The following is an 18896-nucleotide window of genomic DNA, read 5'->3' on the forward strand; positions in this document are numbered from 1 at the left end:
TCTGAATGGAGCATCATAAGAATTTTCTATGATGGTCTCTCTGAACTGTCCAAGATGTCTTTGGATAGCTCTGCTGGAGGATCTCTTCATATGAAGAAGACGCCTACAGAAGCTCAAGAGCTGATTGAAATGGTTGCAAATAACCAATTCATGTACATTTCTGAGAGGAATCCTGTGAACAATGGGACTAATCAGAAGAAAGGAGTTCTTGAGATTGATACTCTGAATGCCATATTGGCTCAGAACAAAATATTGACTCAGCAAGTCAATATGATTTCTCAAAGTCTGTTTGGAATGCAAAATACACCAGGCAGTACTAAAGAGGCTTCATCTGAAGAAGAAGCTTATGATCCTGAGAACCCTTCAATGGAAGAGGTGAATTACATGGGAGAACCCTATGGAAACACCTATAATCCTTCATGGAGAAACCATCCAAATCTCTCATGGAAGGATCAACAGAGACCTCAACAAGGTTTCAACAACAATAATGGTGGAAGAAACAGGTTTAGCAATAGCAAGCCTTTTCCATCATCTTCTCAGCAACAGACAGAGAGTTCTAAGCAGAACAACTCTGACTTAGCAACCATGGTCTCTGATCTAATCAAAACCACTCAAAGTTTCATGACTGAAACAAGGTCCTCCATTAGAAACTTGGAGGCACAAGTGGGTCAGCTGAGCAAGAAAATTACTGAACTCCCTCCTAGTACTCTTCCAAGTAATACAGAAGAAAATCCAAAAGGAGAGTACAAAGCCATCAACATGGCCGAATTTGGAGAGGAGGAAGAGGCAGTGAACGCCACTGAGGAAGACCTCAATGGACGTCCACTGACTTCCAATGAGTTCCCCAATGAGGAACCATGGGAATCTGAGGCTCAAAATGAGACCATAAAGATTCCATTGGACTTACTTCTGCCATTCATGAGCTCTGATGAGTATTCTTCCTCTCAAGAGGATGAGTATGTCACTGAAGAGCAAGTTGCTAAATACCTTGGAGCAATCATGAAGCTAAATGACAAGTTATTTGGAAATGAGACTTGGGAGGATGAACCTCCTCTGCTCACCAAAGAATTGGATGACTTGTCTAGGCAGAAATTACCTCAAAAGAGACAAGATCCTGGAAAGTTCTCAATACCTTGTGCCATAGGCACCATGACCTTCAAGAAGGCCTTGTGTGACCTAGGGTCAAGTGTAAACCTCATGCCTCTCTCTGTAATGGAGAAGCTAGGGATCTTTGAGGTGAAAGCTGCAAAAATCTCACTAGAGATGGCGGACAACTCAAGAAAACAAGCTTATGGACTTGTAGAGGATGTTCTGGTAAAAGTTGAAGACCATTACGTCCCTGCTGATTTCATAGTCCTAGAGACTGGGAAGTGCATGGATGAATCCATCATCCTTGGCAGACCCTTCCTAGCCACAGCAAAGGCTGTGATTGATGTTGATAGAGGAGAATTGATCATTCAAGTGAATGAAGAATTCTTGGTGTTTATGGCTCAAGGATATCCCTCTATCACCATGGAGAGGAAGCATGAAGAGCTTCTCTCAAAACAGAGCCAAACAGAGCCCCCAAAGTCAAACGCTAAGTTTGGTGTTGGGAGGCCACAACCAACTTCTAAGTTTGGTGTTGAACCCCCACATTCAAACTCAAAGTTTGGTGTTGGGAGGTTCCAACATTGCTCTGAGCATCTGTGAGGCTCCATGAGAGTCCTCTGTCAAGCTACTGACATTAAAGAAATGCTTGTTGGGAGGCAACCCAATGTTATATTTTATCTATTTTCCTTTGTTATTTTATGTTTTTTGTAGGTTGATGATCATGAGAAGTCACAAAATCAATTGAAAAAGCAAAAACAGAATGAAAAACAGAAAGAAAAACAGCACACCCTGGAGGAAGACCCTGCTGGCGTTTAAACGCCAGTAAGGCTAGCAGTTGGGCGTTTAACGCCCAGTCTGGCACCATTCTGGGCGTTTAATGCCAGAAAGGGGCACCAGACTGGCGTTAAACGCCAGGAAAGGGCAAGAACTTGGCGTTAAACGCCAGAAATGGGCACCAGCCCGGCGTTTAACGCCAGAAATGGCATAAAGAGCAATTTTTGCTCGCCACTTGGTGCAGGGATGACTTTTCCTTGACACCTCAGGATCTGTGGACCCCACAGGATCCCCACCTACCCCACCACACTCTCTCTTCTTCACTCATTCACCAATCACCTCAACACCTCTTCCCCAAAAACCCCTCACCTATCAAATCCCATCTTTCTCTTCACCACTCACATCCATCCTTCATAAAACCCCACCTACCCCACCATTCAAATTTAAACCACTTTCCCTCCCAAACCCACCTTCCCATAACCGAACCATAACCCTCCCCCCACCCCTATATAAACCCATCTTCACTCCTTCATTTTCACACAACCTAAACACTCTTTTTCTCCCTTTTTGGCCGAACCACAAAGCCATCTCCATCTCCTCTATTTCTTCTTCTTCTACTATATTCTTTCTTCTTTTGCTCGAGGATGAGCAAACCTTTTAAGTTTGGTGTGGTAAAAGCATTGCTTTTTGTTTTTCCATAACCATTTATGGCATCCAAGGCCGGAGAAACCTCTAGAAAGAGGAAAGGGAAGGCAAAAGCTTCCACCTCCGAGTCATAGGAGATGGAGAGATTCATCTCAAGGGTGCATCAAGACCACTTCTATGAAGTTGTGGCCTTGAAGAAGGTGATCCCTGAGGTCCCTTTTAAACTCAGAAAGAGTGAATATCCGGAGATCCGACATGAGATCCGAAGGAGAGGTTGGGAAGTTCTTACCAACCCCATTCAACAAATCGGAATCTTAATGGTTCAAGAGTTCTATGCCAATGCATGGATCACCAAGAACCATGATCAAAGTGTGAACCCGGACCCAAAGAATTGGCTTACTATGGTTCGGGGGAAATACTTGGATTTTAGTCCGAAAAATGTAAAGAGATGAACATCCTTACACTAGAAGGGTCAACTTTGATCAAAGGTTGGACCAAGTCCTCACAGTCATTTGTGAAGAGGGCGCCCAATGGAAGAGAGATTCAAGAGGAAAGCTGGTTCAATTGAGAAGGCATGACCTCAAACCTGTGGCTAGGGGATGGTTGGAGTTTATCCAACGCTCAATCATTCCCACTAGCAACCGGTCCGAAGTTACTATAGACCGGGCCATCATGATTCATAGCATCATGATTGGAGAAGAAATAGAAGTTCATGAGGTTATATCCCAAGAACTTTATAAGGTGGCGGACAAGTCCTCTACCTTGGCAAGGTTAGCCTTTCCTCATCTCATTTGTCACCTCTATTATTCAGTTGGAATTGACATAGAGGGAGACATCCCCATTGATGAGGACAAGCCCATTACTAAGAAGAGGATGGAGCAAACAAGAGACCCCTCTCATCATCAAATCCCTGAGATGCCTCAAGGGATGCACTTTCCTCCACAAAACTATTGGGAGCAACTAAACACCTCCCTAGGAGAATTGAGTTCCAACATGGGACAACTAAGGGTGGAGCACCAAGAACATTCCATCCTCCTCCATGAAATTAGAGAAGATCAAAGAATCATGAGAGAGGAGCAACAAAGACAAGGAAGAGACATTGAGGAGCTCAAGCACTCCATAGGATCTTCAAGAGGAAGAACAAGTCGCCATCACTAAGGTGGACCCGTTCTTTAATTTCCTTGTTCTTTATTTCCTGTTTTTCGAATTTTATGCTTATGTTTATCTATGTTTGTGTCTTGTGATCATTAGTATCTTAGTGTCTATGCCTTAAAGTTATGAATGTCCTATGAATCCATCACCTCTCTTAAATGAAAAATGTTCTTAATTGAAAAAAGAGAAGAATTGCATGAATTTTGAATTGTATAACAGTTCAATTATTTTGATGTGGTGGCAATACTTTTGTTTTCTAAATATATGCTTAAACAGTGCATATGTCTTTTGAATTTGTGGTTCATGAATGTTGGCTCTTGAAAGAATGATGAAAAAGGAGAAATGTTACTGAGGATCTGAAAAATCATAAAAATGATTCTTGAAGCAAGAAAAAGCAGTGAATACAAAAAAAAATGTCGAAAAAAAGAAAGAAAAAGAAAGAAAAAGAAAGAAATAAAGTTGTGATCCAAGGCAAAAAGAGTGTGCTTAAGAACCCTGGACACCTCTAGTTGGGGACTCTAGCAAAGCTGAGTCACAATCTGAAAAGGTTCACCCAATTATGTGTCTGTGGCATATATGTATCCGGTGGTAATACTGGAAGACAGAGTGCTTTGGGCCACGGCCAAGACTCAATAAGTAGCTGTGTTCAAGAATCATCATACTTAACTAGGAGAATCAATAACACTATCTAGATTCTGAGTTCCTAAAGAAGCCAATCATTCTGAATTTCAAAGGATAGAGTGAGATGCCAAAACTGTTCAGAGGCAAAAAGCTAAAAGCCCCGCTCATCTAATTAATACTGATCTTCATAGATGTTTTTGGAATTCATTGCATATTCTCTTCTTTTTATCTTATTTGATTTTCAGTTGCTTGAGGACAAGCAACAATTTAAGTTTGGTGTTGTGATGAGCGGATAATTTGTACGCTTTTTGGCATTATTTTTAGTATGTTTTTAGTATGTTCTAGTTAGTTTTTAGTATATTTTTATTAGTTTTTAGTTAAAATTCACTTTTCTGGACTTTACTATGAGTTTGTGTATTTTTCTGTGATTTCAGGTATTTTCTGGCTGAAATTGAGGGACCTGCGCAAAAATCTGATTCAGAGACTAAAAAGGACTGCAGATGCTGTTGGATTCTGACCTTCGTGCACCCGAAGTGAATTTTCTGGAGCTACAGAAGCCCAATTGGCGCACTCTCAACGGTGTTGGAAAGTAGACATCCTGGGCTTTCCAGCAATATATGATAGTCCATACTTTGCCCAAGATTTGATGGCCCAAACCGGCGTTCAAAGTCACCCTTAGAATTCCCAGCGTTAAACGCCGGAACTGGCACAAGGATGGGAGTTAAACGCCCAAACTGGCACAAAAGCTGGCGTTTAACTCCAAGAGAAGTCTCTACACGAAAATGCTTCAATGCTCAGCCCAAGCACACACCAAGTGGGCCCAGAAGTGGATTTTTATGTCATTTACCCATCTCTATAAACCCTAGGCTACTAGTTCTCTATAAGTAGGACCTTTTACTATTGTATTTTCATCTTGGTTCTTCTGGTTCCCTCTCTGGGGCCGAGGCCAATGATCACTTTTGTTCTTATGTATTTTCAACGGTGGAATTTCTACACACCATAGATTAAGGTGTGGAGCTCTGCTGTACCTCGAGTATTAATGCAATTACTATTGTTCTTCTATTCAATTCCGCTTGTTCTTGTTCCAAGATATCACTTGTTCTTCAACTTGATGAATGTGATGATCCGTGACACTCATCATCATTCTCACCTATGAACGCGTGCCTGACAACCACCTCCGTTCTACCTTAGATTGGGTGGATATCTCTTGGATTCTTTAACCGGAATCTTCGTGGTATAAGCTAGAACTGATGGCGACATTCAAGAGAATCCGGAAGGTCTAAACATTGTCTGTGGTATTCTGAGTAGGATTCAATGATTGAATGACTGTGACGAGCTTCAAACTCGCGATTGTGGGGCGTTAGTGACAGACGCAAAAGAATCACTGGATTCTATTCCGACATGATCGAGAACCGACAGCTGGATAGCCGTGCCGTGACAGGGTGCGTTGAACATTTCCACTGAGAGGATGGGAGGTAGCCACTGACAACGGTGAAACCCTTGCATACAGCTTGCCATGGAAAGGAGTAAGAAGGATTGGATGAAGACAGTAGGAAAGCAGAGAGACGGAAGGGACCAAGCATCTTCATACGCTTATCTGAAATTCCCACCAATGAATTGTATAAGTATCTCTATCTTTATCTTTATGTTTTATTCATCATTCATAACCATTTGAGTTTGCCTGACTAAGATTTACAGGGTGACCATAGCTTGCTTCTTACCAACAATCTCTGTGGGATCGACCCTTACTCGCGTAAGGTTTATTACTTGGACGACCCAGTACACTTGCTGGTTAGTTGTGCGAAGTTGTGATAAAAAGTTGAGATTGCAATTGAGCGTACCATGTTGATGTCGCCATTGATGATCACAATTTCGTGCACCAAGTTTTTGGCGCCGTTTCCGGGGATTGTTCAAGTATGGACAACTGACGGTTCATCTTGTTGCTTAGATTAGGTATTTTTTTTTCTTCAGAGTTCTTAAGAATGAATTCTAGAGTTTCATGATGATCTGTTGAAGTCTGGCTGGCTGTGAAGCCATGTCTAATTTTATTGGACCGAGATTTCAACTTATCATCACAAGAGCATGTTGATTTCTATCAATCTTGCTGTTGGAGCAGTGATCTGCTAAGGCTTGGCTGGCCATTGGCCATGTCTAGTGTTTTGGACCGGAGCTTTCTTTGAAAGCTTGGCTGGCTATGAAGCCATGTCTAATTCCTGGAGCGGAGTCTTAGACTAGCATTGCAATGATTCCTGGAATTCTCATTAAGAATTTTGATACCTTTATTTTCTTTTCCACTTAATTTTCGAAAAAGCACAAAAAAATTACAAAATCATAAAATCCAAAAATTTCTTGTTTAAGTCTAGAGTCTCATTTTACGTTTGGTGTCAATTGCATGTTTCTGTTCTTCTTGCATTCATTCATGTGTCTTAAGTGATCTTCAAGATGTTCTTGATGATTTCATTACTCTGATCTTTAATTTCTCTTGACTTGAGTGTTTGTGTTTCTCATATGCATTCTCATTTTGTTAGTGTCAGTAGTATACAAACTGCTAAGTTTGGTGTCTTGCATGCATTGTTATTTGATTTTAGTTGCATTTTGATTATTCCTTATTATTAAAAATCCAAAAATATTTTTAATTTGTGTCTTTTCAAGTCAATAATACAGAGGATTGAAGATTCAGAACATTCAGCAGAGGAATTGCACAGAAAAAGCTGGGCGTTCAAAACGCCCAGTGAAGAAGGGCAAACTGGCGTTTAAACGCCAGCCAGAGTGCCTGGCTGGGCGTTTAACGCCCAAAAGGGTAGTAGTTTGGGTGTTAAACGCCAGAATGTGCACCATTCTGGGCGTTTAACGCCAGGATGGCACAAGAGGGAAGATTTTGTTTTTAATGCAATTTTTTTTCAAAGTTTTCAATTTTTTTTAAAAATCAAATCTTTTCAATCAAATCTTTTTCAAAATCAATTTCTTTCCATTTTTAAAAATACTTGCTATCAATTAATGATTTGATTCAACATTTCAAGTATGTTGCCTTTTCTGTTGAGAAAGGTTTAATGTTTGAATCATATCTTTTCTCGTTAGCCAAGTTATTTTTTAAAATCAAATCTTTTTAAAATGTTTTTCAAATCATATTTTCTCAATCACATTTTTTTAAAACCAATCATATCTTCTCAATCACATCTTTTTCAAAATAGTTTTCAATCAAATCTTTTTGATTTCTAATTTCAAAATCTTTTTCAAAAGTCACTTTACTTCTTCCTCAATCATGGTTTTCGAAAATCAATTAAAGTTTTTCAAAATGTTTTCAAAATCTTTTACTTAATTCTTCCCTTTCATTCAAGATGATCAATATGTTATCATATTTCTTGGAATATGATCACAAGTTTATGCACTACCACTTTTTATAAGAGGACTTTATTTAGTAGATTTGACTTTCCTTTATCAAGTAATCCTTCTCATGATGATTAGAAGGCTCAAAGGATAAGCATAGTATTAGGCATGGATAGTGTAGTAAGGAAAATATGCATGATGCAAGAATGAGAAACAAAAAAATAAAAAAATAAAATGGAAATGGAAAAGAAAGAAATACTAACCACTGTACACCAAATTACCTCTTTCATTCTTTGTCCTTGTTACCTAGTGCGCGAAAATTGAAACTCGCATAACTAAACCGGCAAGTACACCGGGTCGTCCAAGTGATACCTCAAGTGAGTGAGGGTCGAATCCTACGAAGATTCTCGGATTGAGCAAGGTGTGGTTATTCTACAGATCTTAGTCAGGCGAATAGAAAACGTGATGGTTGTTGTAGGCACATAAAATAGAATAGTAGAGGAACCAATAATGAATTAGCGTAGAAACAATAATAAGGAATCAGTTAAGGCCTCGAAAATGCTTATTCTTCTAGATTAATACGTCTTACTCACTACTTTAACAATGATTGATTCATTCAATGGCAAGGTTGTAAGTGATTAAGCCATGGGTCATGGTCATTAATCTCCTCTGATCCAAACCAAACGCCCAAATAGGTCAGTCAATTTGGAAGAGGGTGAAGCTCACGCAATTCAATCTCTGATGATCCTACTCAAAAGGCCACATACAAGGTCAGATCTTCCGGATCGGAGATTAAGCTCTATGATTCTAGCCTTAGTGCCACAGGGACCTCAATTACCCATGACTAACGAGATTTCATGTCACGTATCCCAATTAGTCCAAATAACTTGTTGGAACCTGTGATGTACTCTCAAGTTGTAGCTCAATATTATCCCAGTCAAGACTCGTAAAGAACTCATGTAGAATAAGAGGTCATACTTTTGTTCTACCCTAGATTCATAAAGATAAAGAATGACAATATATCATAGAATGGAATCAAACATATATTAAAGTAGAAAAGTAATGATATTAATCCATAGGAATGAGCAGAGCTCTTATCCTTAACCTAGGAGGTTTAGCCGCTCAAAATTTAAAAAAAATAAAGTGTGATATGTCATGAGAGGTTGAATATCCTAAACATGGGTGATTTTCGCCTATATATACTAATTTAATAATTAAAAATTACAAAATGAAATAAACTAAGCAAAAAGCAGCGAAAATCCACTTCTGGGCCCACTTGGTGAGTGTTTGGGCTGAGCTGGCATTTAGCTTGGGAAAGTGGGCGTTAAACTCCTACTAGGGAGTGTCCATACTGCTTCCTTGCTCCCTTGGTGGCGTTGAACGCCAGTTTGGGCGTTCAACTTGGAGGTTGGTCCTATTTGGCCGTTGAACGCCAGAAAGGGCGTAAGTTGGGCATTCAACGCCTGTTTTGGGCAGTTGTCCCGAAAGAAAGGTATAGACTATTATATAATTCTGGAAAGCCCTAAAAGTTAGCTTTCCAACACCATTAAGATCGCATCAATTGAACCTCTATAGCTCCAGAAATGCTCATTTGAATGCATAGAGGTCAGGATTTGACAGCATCTGGTATCCTTTCTTAGCCTCTAAACCAGACTTTGCCAAAACTTGCCGAATTCGCCCAAAAATACCAAAAATTATAATAAAAACACAAAAACTCAATGTAACATCCAAGAATTGAATTTTACACTAAAACCAACTAAAACATAATAAAACTTGATAAAATGTACTCAAAACACTAAGAAAATGAACCTAAAAAGTGTATAAAATATCCGCTCATCATAACACCAAAATTAAACTGTTGCTTGTCCTCAAGAAACCAAAAGCAAAGTAGGACTAAAGAGAAGAGAAAGATACAATAATTCTTAGAATTTTTCATGAAGCTCAGTTCCAAAGGGTGAATGGGGCTATTAACTCTTTACTTCTGAACAGTTTTGGTATATCACTTTTCTTTGAAGCTCAGAAGCATTGGCATCTCTTAGAACTAGAATCTGAATGATATTATTGATTCTCTTCTTTAAGCTCTTCTTGATTCCTGAACACAGCTTCTTTTGGTGCTTTGCACCTTTTGAGCCTAGCCATGACCCTAAACATTTTGTTTTCCCATATTAACACCGGATACATAAATGCCACAGGCACTTAACTGGGGGAACCCTTTAGATTCGAATGTTAGCTTTGCTTAAATTTCCAAATAGTGGTGCCCAGAGTTCTTAGGCATGCTCTTTAGCTTTTGGATCACGACTTTAACTGATCAGTCTCAAGCTTTTTGCTTGACACCTTCACACCACAAGCATTTGGTTTTCTTCTTGGGAAGAATATTTTGTTTTTCAGAATGGGAATGTTGTTTCTTTTACTTCAAGAATATATATAATTTGGATTTTTTTGAGAACCAATGATACTTCTCTAAATTCATTGTTCTTTCAAGAGTCAACACCCTCAACTTCAAGACAATTATGTATAGTTAATTCATACTTTCAGAGAGTAAATGCAAAGCCACCACTTTGTGAATTAGAAGGAACGAATTATAATCAACTCAAGAATTTTTGTATTTTACTACTTCTTTAAAAAAACAACGAAATTTTATTCAAGTTCATTGGAATGATAAGTGGAATATCTTAAACTCAATTGACAGAATTAAAAATTAACTACTAGAAAAAAATGGGAAATCCTACAAGTGATCATGCAATATTGGAATTGAGAGACAGGAAATAAGGTATTGATATAGGAACTGAACAAGGGTGAAAACTCAACCACCTTAATCATGGTGGTCATTATTGTCTCCAGCAGATACTTTCTGATGCTTCAATTCTTCCAATTCTCACCCTTGCTTCTCTTGTTCTTCAGCTAGCTTATGAAGTATGCAAGACTGGTTCTTTTGTTCCTCTCTCAATTGATCCATAGTGGATTGCAACTGTTAAACGGATGCTGCCAATTAAGTCCAATATTCAATTGGAGGGATACCTTTTTCTTGGGGTGGCTCGGGCGTCTTCCTCCTAGGAGGGTCAACTGATTGCTGAATCTTATCTGGTGCTGGTCCCCTGGTACTCTCCATACTCTCCTTGGTGATTCGGTTGTCTAATGGGATGCATGTGTCTCTGTCAATCAAGACTCCTGCCTTACTACACAAGCGAGAGATGAGGTGTGGAAAAGCCAACTTAGCTTGAGTTGAGGTCTTATTTGCGAACTTGTACAGCTCACAGGGGATTACTTGGTGAACTTCCACCTCATTTCCTATCATGATACAATGGATCATCACAGCTCTCCTTACAGTAACTTCAAAACGGTCGCTAGTGGGAAGTATGGAACGCCCAATCAAGTTCAGCCATCTGATGCAATTGGCTTGAGATCCATTCTCCTTAGTTGGTTTGGTTTACCTTTCTTGTCATTGATCCACTAAGTTTCGGGTAGACATATGTCCTTAAGGACTTGATCTAGCCTTAGATTAACTTGTACCCTCCTATTAAAGGATTTAGGGCCATCCTTTTGCAGGGGTAATTTGAAAATCTCCCTCACCTTATCCAGATTGAAATGCAGAGTCCTTCCTCCGACCATGGTGCGCCATGTATAGAATCCCTGTTCTTCTTTCTTTTGTTTATCTGTCATCCATAGATTTGCATAAAATTTATGGACTCTTAATATTCCATCATTGGTTGTAGGGTTGGCCAGAGTTTCCCAACCCCTCATTGGAATCTACTCTTTGATTTCTGGGTATTCATCTTCTTTTAATTCAAACTTGACTTCCAGAATCACTGTCTTCTTGCACACTACATTATAGTAGTGTTCTTCATGAAGCTTGGAATAGAATCTGTAAGGTTTATAAGCATTTGTTGGTGGCACACTTTCTTTCTTATTTCTTCATGCGGATCTCCCACTCCTTTGAGCCATGGATTTTGAATAAGTGAAAGAGCAACACTTTTTTCACGCTAAACTTAAAAGGTTTCCTCATCCCGAGTAAAAAGAGAAGAAAGAGGGAGGAGTATGCGAAAAGAAGAAGGGTGTGTGAGGGAGAGAGATGTTCAATGTTTAAGTAGAGGGAGGGAGGGTGTGGTGTTCGAATTTTAACTTGAAAGAGGATAGGAGAAGATGGCCAAATTTAAATAGAAAATATAAGAATCAATGATAAGGAAGATATGATTGAAGCTTCTTTAAATTATAAAAGATTTAAAAAAGATTTGAAAAAGATCATGTGGAACGAGAAGATATTCATGAAGAGGTTTGAAATGATAAGATATGGATCGAAAAGATTTGAAATAGATATGAAATGAAAGAGATTTGATTTGGAAAGATAAGATTAAAAAATAAGTTGTTGAAAAAGATATGAATTGAATGGGTTTAATTTTGTGAAATGCAAATTAAATTAAAAGAAAATATGGTGTGGAGATATAATAGGTGAAAAGATAAGATTTTAAAAAGATATGGTTTGAAAAAGTCAACCTCTCTATCCTCCTTTGCTCATTCGAATGGTTGCCCCCCCTCATGGGCGATCAACGCCCAAGTCTAGCGTTGAACACCAGGGGAGATCTCCCTTTTCTTTTGGATGGACGGAGTTCAATGCCAAGAATAGGCATCGAAAGCCCAATGGGGGCCAAAATGATGGCTTCAGTTGCTCCATAAGGGGCGTTGAACGCCCAGCCTTGTTCCCTGGCTGACGATCAACACCAGGAATGCCCCTTAATGGGCGTTGGATGCCTAGAGTGCTCCTTCTCTGGCGTTCAACACCAGTTCTTCTCTCCTTATTGGGCGTTGAACGCCCAGCTTCCTCCTTGCCTAGTGTTCAACGCCAGCAAGGGGTTCTCTCCAGGGTGTTTCATTTTCAATTCTGAATATCTCTGTCTCTATTCTAAGTGCTGCGCATGATCACAAACGTTAAAAAGCAAAGGAAAACTATGAAAATTAATAGGAAATGAACTGAAAAATGAATCTGAATGAAAATAAATAAAAGAACTAAAATAGGAATACGCTACTTATGGTTGCGTTTCCTACCAACAAACACTTCTTTACCGTCAATAGCTTGACTTGACTGCTGTCATGTCAGCAGCAGTATAGAGATGTCTTGCTCAAGATTATCCCCTAGGTAATTCTTGACTCTCTGTCCATTCACTGTAAATCTTTTATTAGGGTGTCTATTTTGGAGCTCTATATGACCATAAGGTGATACATTAGTGATCTCAAAAGGTCCCATCAATCGTGACTTCAGCTTCCCAGGTGATGAGCGGATATTTTATATGCTTTTTGGCATAATTTTCATATAGTTTTTATAGGTTTTTATAGGTTTTTATAGGTTTTCTGGCTGAAATTGAGGAGCTGGAGTAGAAGTCTGATTTAGAGACAGAGAAAGTACTGCATATGCTATCCGAATCTGACCTGCCTGCACTCGAAAGAGCTTTTCTAGAGCTACAGATATCCAAATGGAGCGCTCTCAATAGCTATAGAAATCTGACTTTCAGGGCTTTCCAGAAATATATAATAAGTTATACTTTGCTTCGGATTAGAAGGCCCAGAACTGACGTCCAACGCCAGCTTCCTGCCCCCTTCCAGGCGTCCAGCACCCAAAGAGCAGAGACCAATGTCCAAACACCCAAAGAGGACCCCCTAGCTAGCGTTCCACGCCCAGGAGACCTCATAGCATGTGAATCGTATCAAAGCTCATCCCAAACACTCACAAAGTGGGCCCCAAAAGTGAATTTTAGCACTAAATAGACTATTTTTCCCTTACTAGTCATCTGTTTAGTATTTAAAGTTATTTTTACATAACCATTAGAAGAACATTAGGGAGGACAACCATTATTTCGAGTTTTACATTGTATTTTACTTCAACATGAGTTTCTAAACCTCCTAGGTTGAGGGGAGGAGCCCTGCTGAGTCCTATGAATTAATAAAAGTAGGGTAAAATATACTTTTTGTCCTTAAAGTTTGGCAAAAGTTTTAAAAATAACCCTAATTTTATTTTGTTTCAATTTTGTTCCAAAAGTTTTCGATTTGAATCAAATATACTCTCGACGGCTACTGGTGCGCGTGCATGCAAAACCCACACTATTTCGTACAACAGCAGTACCAGCAAGTGCACTTGGTCGTTCAAGTAATACCTAAGTGAGTGAGGGTCGATCCCACAAGGATTGTGGCTTGAAGCAAGCTATGGTTGTCTTGCAGGTCTTAGTCAGGCAGAATCAGAAGTTTGTTGATTGTATGTTGATTAATTAAATGTCATAAATGTTAAAAAGGGTAAAACCAATTGGATTAGCTATTAGGAATTATATGCTAGGAATAGAGTTGAGAGTTGGAGTTGCTTTGCCTTTCTGAATTAACTCTGGTACTATTGCTCTCCTTGCTTGTGAGTGATTTTTTCGATAGCAGGTTGTATGTGATTGACACTGGTTTAAGCAGCTGCCAATACTCATCCGGATCTGAACCCCAGGTTTAGTGTGGATCCATCTCTACTTGAGGGTGAAGTTCCTACAGGCTATTCTCCTTAATGATCCTACTCAAAATGCAACAGACAAGGTCGGATCTTCCAGACTAGAGAATGCTGCATCTTTGGGTTCTAGCCTCTTCCACAGAGACCTTAATCTCCCTGGAAATTGGCTGAACTGATGTCTCGAGAAGTCCCCAATGAAGTCGTGGATTAGTCATCTAAGAGATGTTTATTCAAGTTGTTGGTCGTCCTTATCCGGTGAAAGACGTATTCTGACCCAAGTAGACGCGGGTGTTTATCAGGCACGTTTGTCTTAATATGATAAATAGCGCTAATTGGTTAGATCATCCTATTCACCACGATGAAGTACAAATATACATCTTAGAATTAATCAAACACAGATCGAAGAGAAACAGTAGTACTTTTATTAATTTATCAGACTCAGCAGGGCTCCTCCCCTCAACCGAGGAGGTTTAGAAACTCATACTGAATGTAAAAATAATGGAAAACAAAAATATGGCAGACCTCTCTTAGTGAGAGGTGTAAAAGTTCTTTAAATACTAGTTTAATGACTAAGGATTACACAGAAAGGGTAAAATAGTCTATTTAGTGCAAAAATCCACTTCTGGGGCCCACTTGGTGAGTGTTTTGGCTGAGCTTTAATGAGATCCACGTGCTATGAGGCTCCTTGGGAATGGAACGCCAGCAAGGGGGTTGATGAGCGGAAAATTTATACGCTTTTTGGCATTGTTTTTAGTATGTTTTAGTTAGTTTTTATTATATTTTTATTAGTTTTTAGTTAAAATTCACTTTTCTGGACTTTACTATGAGTTTGTGTATTTTTCTGTGATTTCAGGTATTTTCTGGCTGAAATTGAGGGACCTGAGCAAAAATCAGATTCAGAGGCTGAAAAGGACTGCAGATGCTGTTGGATTCTGACCTCCCTGCACTCGAAGTGAATTTTCTGGAGCTACAAAAGCTCAATTGGCGCGCTCTCAATTGCGTTGGAAAGTAGACATCCTGGGCTTTCCAGCAATGTATAATAATTCATACTTTGCTCGAGATTTGATGGCCCAAACCGGCATTCCAAATCAGCTCAAGAATTTTGGCGTTAAACGCCGGAACTGGCACAAGAATGGGAGTTAAACGCCCAAACTGGCACAAAAGCTGGCGTTTAACTCCAAGAAAAGTCTCTACACATAAAAGCTTCAATGCTCAACCCAAGCACACACCAAGTGGCCTGGAAGTGGATTTTTATGTTATTTACTCATTTTTTGTAAACCCTAAGCTACTAGTTATCTACAAATAGGACCTTTTACTATTGTATTTTACATCCTGGAATCTTTTGATCACTTTAGATCCGAGGATCATCTTTGGACGTCTAGTTCTTAGATTATGGGAGGCTGGCCATTCGGCCATGCATAGACCTTGTTCTTATGTATTTTCAACGGTAGAGTTTCTACACACCATAGATTAAGGTGTGGAGCTCTACTGTACCTCGAGTGTTAATGCAATTACTATTGTTCTTCTATTCAATTCAGCTTATTCTTGTTCTAAGATATTCATTTGCACCCAAGAACATGATGAATGTGATGATTATGTGACGCTCATCATCATTCTCACTTATGAACGCGTGTCTGACAACCACTTCCGTTCTACAAGCAAACAAGGCTTGAATGTTTTTCTCTTAGATTCCTTAATCAGAATCTTCGTGGTATAAGCTAGAATTGATGGCGGCATTCAAGAGAATCCGGAAGGTCTAAACATTGTCTGTGGTATTCTGAGTAGGATTCGAGGATTGAATGACTGTGACGAGCTTCAAACTCCTGAAGGCTGGGCGTTAGTGACAGACGCAAAAGAATCACTGGATTCTATTCCAACCTGATTGAGAACCGACAGATGATTAGCCGTGCTGTGACAGAACGCGTTGAACATTTTCACTGAGAGGATGGGACTGTAGCCATTGACAATGGTGATGGCCAACATACAGCTTGCCATGGAAAGGAGTAAGAAGGATTGGATGAAGACAGTAGGAAAGCAGAGAGACGGAAGGGACAAAGCATCTTCATACGCTTATCTAAAATTCTCACCAATGAATTTCATAAGTATCTCTATCTTTATTTTATGTTTTATTCATCTTTTAATCATTAATCCTCCATTACCATTTGAATTTGCCTGACTGAGATATACAAGATGACCATAGCTTGCTTCATACCAACAATCTCCGTGGGATCGACCTTTACTCGTGTAAGGTTTATTACTTGGACGACCCAGTGCACTTGCTAGTTAGTTGTGCGAAGTTGTGATAAAGAGTTGAGATTGATTTTTCAGCATACCATGTTGATGGCGCCATTGATGATCACAATTTCTTGCACCAAGTTTTTGGCGCCGTTGCCGGGGATTGTTTTTGTTTGGACAACTGACGATTCATCTTGTTGCTTAGATTAGGTATTTTTCTTCAGAATTTTTAAGAATGAATTCTAGAGCTTCAAGGTGATGTTCTTATCATCACCAAAGCTGATTGATTTTCATCAATTTAGCTCTTGAATGTAATGTCCTGCTGAAGCTTGGCTAGCCATGTCTAATCTTTTTAGACTACAGCTTTAGACTAGCATTGCATGATTCCTGGAATTCTTATTAAAAGTTTTGATCCTCTTTATTTTCTTTTTTTTATATAATTTTCGAAAAATCTAAAAAAATTACAAAATCATAAAAACCAAAAATATTTTATGTCTCTTGTTTGAGTCTAGTGTCTCATTTTAAGTTTGGTGTCAATTGCATGTTTCTATTCTTCTTGCATTTTTCGAATTCAATCATGTGTCTTCATTGATCTTCATGTTGTTCTTGATGATTTCCTTGCTCTGATCTTTAAATTCTCTTGTCTTGAGCGTTTTGTTGTTTCTCATATGCATTCTCAATTTGTTAGTGTCAATAGTATACAAACTTCTAAGTTTGGTGTCTTGCATGCATTGTTTATTTGATCTTAGTTTCATTTTGATTATTCCTCATTATTAAAAATTCAAAAAATTTTTTTTTAATTTGTGTCTTTTCAAGTCAATAATACAGGGAATTGAAGATTCAGAACATTCCGTAGAGGAATTACACAGAAAAAGCTGGGCGTTCATAACGCCCAGTGAGGAAGGAAAACTGGCGTTTAAACGCCAGCCAGGGTGCCTGGCTGGGCATTTAACGCCCAAAAGGGTAGAGTTTTGGGTGTTAAACGCCAGAATGGATACCATTCTGGGCGTTTAACGCTAGGATGGCACAAGAGGGAAGATTTTATTTTTAATTCAATTTTTTTTCAAGTTTTTCAAAATCAAATCTTTTTCAAACCATATCTTTTCAATCATTTATTTTCAAAATCAATTTCTTTCCATTTTTCAAAAAAAAAAATACTTGCTAATAATTAATGATTTGATTCAACATTTCAAGTATGTTGCCTTTTCTGTTGAGAAAGGTTTAATGTTTGAATCATATCTTTTCTTGTTAGCCAAGTCATTAATTTTAAAAATCAAATCTTTTTAAATTGTTTGTCAATCATATCTTTTTAAAACCATGACTTTTCAATCATATCTTTTTAATTACATCTTTTGCAAAATAGTTTTCAATCATATCTTTTGATTTCTAATTTCAAATTTTTTTCAAATTTAACTTAATTTCTTTCCCAATCTTAGTTTTCGACAATCAATTACCATTTCTCAAAATTTCTTTTAATCAATTCACTTTAATTTTTTGAAAATTTCTTCCCCTCTTCTAACATCCTTCTATTTATGGACTAACACTCCTCCTCAATGCACAATATGAACTCTATCCCACTTGATAAGTTCGAATTCTTCTACCTCCTCCTTCTATTCTTCTTTTCCTCTGACACCTCAAGGAATCTCTATACTGTGACATAGAGGATTCCATACTTTCTTGTTCTCTTCTCTTTCATATGAGCAGGAGCAAAGACAAAAGCATTCTTGTTGAGGCTGACCTTGAACCTGAAAGGACCTTAAAGCGAAAGCTAAGAGAAGCTAAAGCACAACTCTCTGTAGAGGACCTAATAGAAATCTTCAAAGAAGAAGAACCCATGGCAGCCGAACACAACAACAATGCCAACAATGCAAAGAAGGTGCTAGGTGACTTTATTGCACCTACTCCCGAATTCTATGGGAGAAGCATCTCTCCCTGCCATTGGAGCAAACAACTTTGAGCTTAAACCTCAATTAGTTTCTCTAATGCAACAAAATTGCAAGTTCCATGGACTTCCACTGGAAGATCCTCATCAGTTTTTAGCTGAATTCTTGCAAATCTGTGACATTGTCAATACCAATGGGGTTGACCCTGAGGTCTACAGACTTATGCTATTCCCTTTTGCTGTAAGAGACAGAGCTAGGATATGGTTGGACTCACAACCTAAAGAAAGCATATACTCTTGGGAAAAGCTAGTCAATGCCTTATTGGCAAAGTTCTTTCCACCTCAAAAATTGAGTAAGCTTAGAGTGGAAGTCCAAACCTTCAGACAGAAGGAAGGTGAATCCCTCTATGAAGCTTGGGAAAGATACAAATAATTGATCAGAAAATGTCCTTCTGACATGCTTTCTGAATGGAGCATCATAGGTATCTTCTATGATGGTCTGTCTGAACTGTCCAAGATGTTATTGGACAGCTCTGCTGGAGGATCTCTTCATCTGAAGAAGACACCTGCAGAAGCTCAAGAACTCATTGAAATGGTTGCAAATAACCAATTCATGTACACTTCTGAAAGGAATCCTGTGAACAATAGGACGAATCAAAAGAAAGGAGTTCTTGAGATTGATACTCTGAAAGCCATATT

At 38.8% G+C, this 18896-nt stretch overlaps 1 non-coding gene across 1 annotated transcript; it reads right to left on the bottom strand.

Moving 5' to 3' along the window:
• Nucleotides 1-18552: 18552 nt before the first annotated feature.
• On the bottom strand, nucleotides 18553-18660 carry LOC112765989 (small nucleolar RNA R71). Its single transcript, XR_003184014.1, has one exon. It is a non-coding gene; the product is annotated as a small nucleolar RNA R71 (small nucleolar RNA).
• Between the last annotated feature and the right edge of the window lie 236 nt (nucleotides 18661-18896).

Source organism: Arachis hypogaea, chromosome 2 (genome assembly GCF_003086295.3).
Source record: "Arachis hypogaea cultivar Tifrunner chromosome 2, arahy.Tifrunner.gnm2.J5K5, whole genome shotgun sequence".
NCBI lineage: Eukaryota > Viridiplantae > Streptophyta > Magnoliopsida > Fabales > Fabaceae > Arachis > Arachis hypogaea.